The sequence below is a fragment of the Pygoscelis adeliae genome, unplaced genomic scaffold (genome assembly GCF_000699105.1).
Source record: "Pygoscelis adeliae isolate BGI_AS28 unplaced genomic scaffold, ASM69910v1 Scaffold359, whole genome shotgun sequence".
Classification (NCBI taxonomy): domain Eukaryota; kingdom Metazoa; phylum Chordata; class Aves; order Sphenisciformes; family Spheniscidae; genus Pygoscelis; species Pygoscelis adeliae.
In genome coordinates, this window is record NW_008825553.1 from 105,621 (window position 1) to 113,911 (window position 8,291).

The window sequence follows — 8,291 nt, forward strand, 5'->3', positions numbered from 1 at the left end:
CCGGGGCCCCCCGCCGGCAGGTTGGCAGCCCAACCGTCCCCTGCCTTGGAGGGTTGTGCATTGGAAAGAGTTCACTTCCAGCCAAGCATTTCAATGTGTCTGATCTGCTTTAATATTCAAACCGGTGGCTTTAAAAATAAAAAAAAAAAAAAAAAGCTGCCCATTTATATTCTCCTCACAGCTGTGCTTGCAGCATGGCTGGGGTATGAATGGACGCATTCCTCTTACCCACGGCTTATCTCCGCAGAGCAACCTCCGCTCTCCCACCGGCTTCGGCTTCAAAGCTTTCCACTCTCCGGGCTCGGGGCTGAAATCCGACAGTGTCAGCACAGACCCCGCTTGGAGCTCTCAGTATCTTAGAGCCGAGAGTCTTCTTCTCGTCTTCCCCACCCCCAGCTCGTCCTGCCTTCGGCTCCCTCCCTCCTGGGAAGCCCCTTCCAGCCGGCAGATCCCTCCCCATCCCACCACACATGCATGCAGCAAACCGGAGTTACCAGCTCCGGCCTGCCGCAGCATTTGCTGCTGCTTAGAAAAAACCTCATTTACTCAATTGAAGCTTCCCTGTTGATTTAATTAATGCAAATTGAGACATGTGTTAAAACGTCCTCGTAATTACTGTAACACTTACTGTCGTGGTTTTTTTTTTTTTTCCCTTGTATTTTTAAGGAAAATACTAAGGCCTGGATTCACAACAGCTTATAAAGGTCCACGGCCCTGCAAGCTGAGCCCAGTGTGTGCAGTGAGAACCGCACGAGCTCTAGTAGAGGAGTCCGGCCGTGGGCTGCGATACCAGCCCCGAAGATGAGCGCGGATGCAGGTGCAGTGCTGACCCCGCTCCTAACCCAAACCTGGGCAGCACCCGCTTGAGCAGAGTTCCTTAGATTCCTTTGATTGGTGAGTATATACTTGCTTTTATGTTGATTTTTCTATTGGCAAATCAAAACTTTGCTCTGGGTGAAGTTCCAAAGAAAAAATCGAGTTTCTTAATCTCCGAAGCCAATTGTTATCACCTAATGCGTCGGCTTCCAGGCTGCCTTGAGCTGGAAGCCCCGGATGCTCGCAGTCACGAGGGATTCAGCTCAACATTGTTATCTTCCCAAGCACCAGTTCCTCCCGCGCTGGGTTACAGGGCGGGACCAGGGCTCTGCCAGGCGGGCAGACCCTTAGGATTCGGCGCAGGGCACGTGCTTGCTGGCTTCGAGGTGCAACACCGCAGGGCTGGGCTGCAGGCGCGATGCTTGCTGGGCCGTTAAAATGCAATGCCACAGGGCAAGTGGGCTCCTGTTCTCTCTGCCAGCGGCATCGAGGGTATTTTGAGGGCACAACTGTTTTTTCGACAGTTTTCACTCTGCAGCAGAAGCCCCATTTCAGGCTGGAGCGGTCTCTTGCTGACCCTAGAGATGATTCCTGAATAAACAGGGGAAAAAAGGACTGAGAAGGGAAACTGAGGTGCTGGAGGAGAGAAGGGGCTGCGTGAGGTCTCTCTAGTTCCAGGCTAGTCCGAAAAAGCCCCTGAAACAGATTGGAGGGATGGGTTTTGGTCAATATCCAGATTTCCGCCATTTTAGGAAGGACAGGCTGAGCTCAGCCCAGTGGATGCCGACTCCTGCTTTGCACCTGAGCCTGGGGGGGGGGAGAACGGGGCGGGGAGGGGGAGGCTGGGTGAGGCAGGGACCCCAAATGTCCCATCCTCCTTTTTAACCCTTTGGCTTACGTCTTCACCCCGGACCGGGGTGCGGGGAGGTGCTGAGACTGTCAGCACCCCTCCCGGGTGACACGGTGGCACCGGACCCCCCCGAACCCAGCAGCTACAGGATGCCTTCGTCTCCTCGCATTGATAGCAGCTCTCTAACGACGTTCATCACGCAAGGCCTGGGTTGAGTTTTTTTGGTTTGTTTTTTTTTTTAATTAAAATGAAGCACTTATGTTGGCAATCACAACATAAGCGTGTCTCTCCGGGTATTGATTTTAGTGTACGGCAGCAGTTTGCTGGTTTATTGCATAAAAGACAGAGATGTGTTTTTCCTCCAGAAAGGCTGGCTTTGTTTGCCTCTTCTCACAGCTGCAGTGGATGTGTCTGGTCTTTTTTCTTTTAATATATATAATGGTCTATTATGAACTCAAATTAGTGGGGGGAAAAGGGATCAAACAGCACTGAACAAATGTTAAGTGCAGGTATTGTTTCCATGGTGGTATTGCTGAGCGATTACAGGCAGCGGGTGAAGAGCCAGCGGGACGGAGCAGGAATTAACCCATTTTGATGCAGAATTGTCGGTGGAGATGGGAGGGGAACTGCTTATTCTCCTGAGAGGATCTAAAGTGTGAAAGCATAGATATGGACCTCCTCGTCCGACTGAAGTCGAAAAGTGCCGTAAAAAAACCCCACAAACTTGTTTCCTTGGCTCACAGATCCTGTGGGAAGAGGCATGTTTTATTCTGCTCGTGGTGTCCATACACAGCACCTACAGATATCGCCATGGGATAATTACCTGTGGCTGCTGCACTGGGCAGGTCAGGATCTCCTGCGTTACCTGAGCGCGGGGTTGGGTGCAAGGAGGGAGGGGACGCTTCAAAATCCTGCCTTTTGATCTGAATTCGACCTTGCGCTGTCCGTCTGAAGGAAGCCAGGCACTTGAGAATTGCAAATGCACCTGCTCCCCAGGCGGCAGATCTCTGTGAAAAATAAGTAAAACCTGTTACCATTTGGCTGCGCACTGATCTTGTCAGTGAAACAGCTTTGATAGCAAGCGGCCCAACAGCTCTGCGTTGAGCTTTATTTTCAAATTTGCTCTTAGTGGGGCTGTTACAAGTTCATGCATATTGTTTATTTGGCATCGGGGAAGCCGTATTCCTTTAAGAGGATTTCCATCCCTGAACTCCTCCCATCGTGACACTTCCAAGCTACATTTTGTCTTGAAAGGATGGGAGTATTTTTAACTATATCATGCCAGGGAAGTATTAATAGCACAATAGGCTTGCTGAGCTGCTGGTAGAGCTGAATCCATATTTTAAATTCAAGGCACTAATTAGGAACTGGGGAATAATTAGTGCTATACCCAGCTTTTCTTCCCCCCCCACTTCATTTTCAAAGAGCCAAAGCAAATGTCTTTACTCGAATCTTCTATGGCTGTTGAATGTTTTATGGCTTCCCTATGCATTGCTATTCCATGTGGTTGTCAAAATCACGCTGTCTCCTTTGCTCTATCCCAGCTGAAATGGCTGACTCTGACACTTTTGAAATGTAATTAGTGCATCTCCTGTTGGCTCACACGCAAAAAAACCCCACCCATAAACCCTTTCTTCGTGCTGCTCTCCCAGCCGCTCGCTATCGCTGGGTGATGCAGCTCTGTGCAGTGCAGTTATTTTTGAACCCTTGGAAGGGAGTTGTTTACGGGCTTCCTTGAATAGCAAAGCTCTTGGTGTTCCATATGGGAAATGCAAATTCGTTGACTACGGTTGGGAGCAGAAAGGGAAAAGCAGCCAGGACGCAGAGAAATGGGTCGAGGCTCCCGCCTCGGTTGGGAGCTATGGGAGGAAGGAGGGGAGGGAAAGCAATGCGAGGAGATCTCCGGGCCAGCTTTCATCGCATGTTTCTGGACGTAGTGGAGGTGGGAGCCAGCATCCGTATAGATCTGTCCTTATATTTGGCAGGTAGCTCCCAGGAGAGCACAACTGCACGTTAGTGTCTTGGAGGATCTGCTGGTGCCGTGAAGAAAACGACCAGCTCTGAAATTGTACCCGCTGTTGGGAGTGTCTGTGATAGCTCTCCTCGGTGTGAAGTCTCTGGTCTCTAATAATAGTTGGGCTTGTGCTGAAGCCTTTTCCTCACTCTTGCCTCTCCCCAGCCATCTGTTTTCAAGAAACTTGTGGAATTCATGTCACTGAGCTCTTACCCGTATTTATCGGAGGGGCAGAGACTAGCTCACAAAGCTAAAAGCTGGGAGAGAAGACTAGTCAGAGCTACAGGAGTAGTCTGATCATGTAAAACCCCACTTTCTTAGGAAACAAAGAATGCAAAACGTGCCAGGAGATCTACCGGCAGGCTGGGAAGGGAATTCTGCTGTTCCTTTGCCCAGGGCGAATCGAAGGCAGAGATCACTGTTTAGGAGAAAGACCAGATCTCGTTCAGCATCCCGGTTGCAGCCAGGATGAATGTGCCCATGTGTGGGTACCGCAGCCGCTGCCATTACTTTAGGCTCTGTCGCCATTTCAGCGTGTTGGAGAATTTTTGGCAGGGAGAGCAGAGTGCTTGCGGGGCCTTTGTCTTTAGTTCATTAGAAGCTTACATTATTTTTCTACTCTAGAGCCTTGTCAGCCCTCATCACCATAGTATTTGGATATCATGCAGTACGGTCCTATGACTGCATTTGAAGAGGTGAGTATGACATTGCAGGGTTATATTGCCCCGATAACAAAGCAATTAATTTATATTTTCATCTCTCTTGCTGCAGGCGCAGTCGCCGTCTGTGGTGGGTCCTTTCACTTGTCTCATTTTATGGAGGAATTAAGTGAGTTTGAGTGAATTTCTCAAAAAACAAACTAACAATAGAAGCCAGGCGCCCTGTCTGATTCGAAAAAAATAAATCATTTCCAACAGCACATCAGCAAGTGCAAATTTGCTCCGAAGGGAACATTTTCTTAATGGTGTTTTTCAGCATAAATATAGTATCAGCCTAAACACCTCCAGTAAACAAGTATCAATTACCTTAAACATGTCTTGCCTGTGGAAGAGCTTTCATTGTGAGGGAGACACTCCCTAAAAGTCTTGTTTTATTCTTCAATTCCGTGGACTCCTCGGCTGCATTTGGATTAAAATGTATTTTTATCTGAAGATCAGCACAGCCACTAATTTTCCTTGCGAGACCTTTGTTGGGCAGCAGCACGTCAGTACAGCCAGCGTGAAGATGGGTAAGCTGCAGCGTGGAGAAAAATTTGCTGAAGGTTAATACAAAGACTGAGAAACACGGATAGAAAGAAATCTCGTGGCCCTTCTCTCTGCCTCTGAGAACAAGTTTCTTTTAAATGACTGTCTCCTCTAGCAGGTTATTTATTATATCACTTAAACTGATTGACTCAGGTCAAATAGTATATTGGATTTCTAGTTTTAAAATGAACTTTGCTAATGCAGTGACTGTTACCACTCTTAGCAAATACTTGCTAATATTACTTACCAAGGTGCTTTAAAACATTCTCTGATTAACAAATAAGCTGTCAGTCCATCCACGACGAGTGCTTAAGGGTGGCAATTTAATCCTCAGAAAGCACATTTTCTTATTGGAGATTAAATATTTTTGCAAGTTAAAAGAGCTGCCGTGGGCTGAGTTGTCACCTAATTATGTCAGTCTCTTTGTGGGATATTTTGATAAGCACATCAGAGGAGACGCTTTAATCTTTATGCTAAATCTGATCACGTCACGTCCTAAATTCACACATACAAGGAGTCCTCCCGATGAGACCTTGACTTATCTGTTTCACTGAGAAAAGAGCGTGTCGAACCGAAGCCGAGGGGCCTCGTGTTTTGTCTGTGCTGAGGACGAGCCCACTTGATCTTGCTCTTTTTTTTGGAAAAAAATGGAATTATAGCAAAAAGCTCTTGTTGGTGATGAGGAATCCAGAAGACAAAAACCACTGCGGCCACATGCTGTTAGGCTCAACGAAAGAAGAGCCTGTTTAGAATCACAGTAAATGTGTCGATAAACACAAATCAAATGCAAATTAAATAAAAGCTTTTCATATACGCCATTCTCCCTGAGATCAGACAAAACTAAATGCCACATAAACAAACGAGTTTTATGAAATGTTCCAAAACCAAAACCACTCTTGCAATGAGGCCAAAAATGAGATTGTCTCCGTGCCCTTCCAGCTGCTAAGAGCTGTTATTTCTCTTTGTATCACAATAATGCTCAAAGATTTCGGTTTAAATTGAAACCAGTTGTGGCAGGTGGTGTAAAGAGGTTGGTAAAGAGCGTCAACCTAAGTGACGTGGCATGGAAAATGTCAGAGCTGAGAACAGATCCCAAATCTGATTCCCAGCTCGGTGCCTCTCATCAATGAACCATGTTGCCTCTCACATAGGAGAGTTCTTACCTGAAAGAAATGTTTTTGGCTTTAAAGCTGATCTGCAAAGGAAGGTAAGTTACATTCAGATCTTTTTTTTTGCCCTCTCTCTTTTTTTTTTTTTTCCTCCTGTAAGAAGCCCGGGAAATAAGATGGAAAGCGCTGAGAGCATACCCTGCATGACTCGCAGTTTTATCTCAGCCTGCATCCCTTCTTCAAAAGCGGTAAATGATATTTCATCATCATCTCTCCAGGGGGTGAGGACTGACTAAAGGCAGTCACACAGGTACCAAACAAAAAGCCCCGAGCCCAGGAAGCCTTGTTTCCTCTGGGAAATCCTGAGATCATCCCAGGATAAGCTCACTGATTTTACTAAAAAGCATTAATATTAAAGCATCCAACACACTGTTGATCTACATGGGCGATAATTAATAAATTATAAAGTAAAACACAGGCTGGTGGCATGGTCTTTTGGCTGCTTTGTCTTCGGCAACATTTAATGCAATTTAATCCAAGCACTCAAGATGTTTCATTTAAAAACATGTGTGTCGTGTGCGGTATCTACGCATATACCGCTGGTATTGAGCCAGGAACGCCGTGAACGTACCAGGCATGATCCTGAAGGGCCAAGCAGCCAAACCATTTTGAATCTGAAATCCTTTCAACCCCCCAAAAAGGTTCTACCATGCTGCTGAAAAATGGCTCTTCCCATGCCCAGCGAGCCACTCCGGCAGAAACCTCTCCCAGTTCTAGCAGCTCGGCGGCTGGATGTGGTTTCCATGGAAATAGACGTCAGATCAGCAAAAAACAGGGCAAGTGTTTAAAATAATCTCTGTTTTGAAAGCTTTATGCATTTCTGTCACAATATTAACCTTCCTCAAGGTAGGATTTTTTTTTTTTTTTGGTGCAAAATCCTTGTTTTTAAGAGCGTGCACAACAAGGGTGGGTCCCCTCAGAAAAGTCCTTTCTTCGGTATTTAGGGTACGGAGACTGCTGGGCTGGGCTTGCGTTGTAGCGGAAGATTTGTGCTGTTCTCCGGCCATCTGCCTTTCGTGCGTCTTGACTCTTGGTGTAACTCAAGTGACTGTAGCATGGAAACTACCACGGGAATTGTACAGAAGTCATTTGTATGGAACATGCAAAAACACAGCCAGTTCATTTAAAGCACATTTGCGAGCGAACCACTTATCTGCGCTTGGCAATAGCCTTATCTTGGGAAGGGAACTGCTCACAATGCAGCCCGTAGGACAAGGACAGATCGTCTTTACACGGCCATTATATACAAGCTATGGAATCTGCATGAACGATGGCTTTTCTGGACGTGCTTTGTGTCACCCCAAAGGAGAGGGTGGCCACGTGGCTGTCCCCCAAAACGCACTGCCAGGGGCTGTGGGGCCAACGCATTGTCAGACCCACAGATCCTTTTTGGGGTTGGCCTGCTGTGACCCTGAGGTGACCAAAGGAACATGGCGGTCATCTTGATGATGGCCAAGAGCCCTGAGGTTATCGTGGCCCTGAGATAACTGACTGGCCCCGAGGTGACTGTGGCCCCAAGGTAAGTGGCAATGACCCTGAGGTGACTGTGGTCCTGAGGTGACTGAAAGCCCTGAGGTAGGTGACCGTGGCTCTGGGGTGACCGTGGTCCTGAGGTGACTGAAAGCCCTGAAGTAGGTGGCTGTGGCCCCGAGGTGACCAAGGGCCCTGAGGTAGGTGACCGTGGCTCTGGGGTGACCGTGGTCCTGAGGTGACCATGGCCCCCAGGTAAGCAGCCATGGCCCTGAGGTGACCATGGCCCCAAGGTAAGTGGCAATGACCCTGAGGTGACTGTGGTCCTGAGGTGACTGAAAGCCCTGAAGTAGGTGGCTGTGGCCCCGAGGTGACCAAGGGCCCTGAGGTAGGTGACCATGGCTCTGAGGTGACCGTGGTTCTGAGGTGACCACGGCCCCCAGGTAAGCGGCCATGGCCCTGAGGTGACCACGGCCCTGAGGTAAGTTGCCGTGGCCTTGAGGTGACCGTAGTCCTGAGGTGACTGAAAGCCCTGAAGTAGGTGGCTGTGGCCCCGAGGTGACCAAGGGCCCTGAGGTAGGTGACCGTGGCTCTGAGGTGACTGTGGTCTTGAAGTGACCGTGGCCCCCAGGTAAGCAGCCATGGCCCTGAGGTGACCGTGGCCCTGAGGTGACCGTGGCCCTGAAGTAAGTGTCCAGCCCCGAGGCGACCCTCCGAGCCACGGCTCC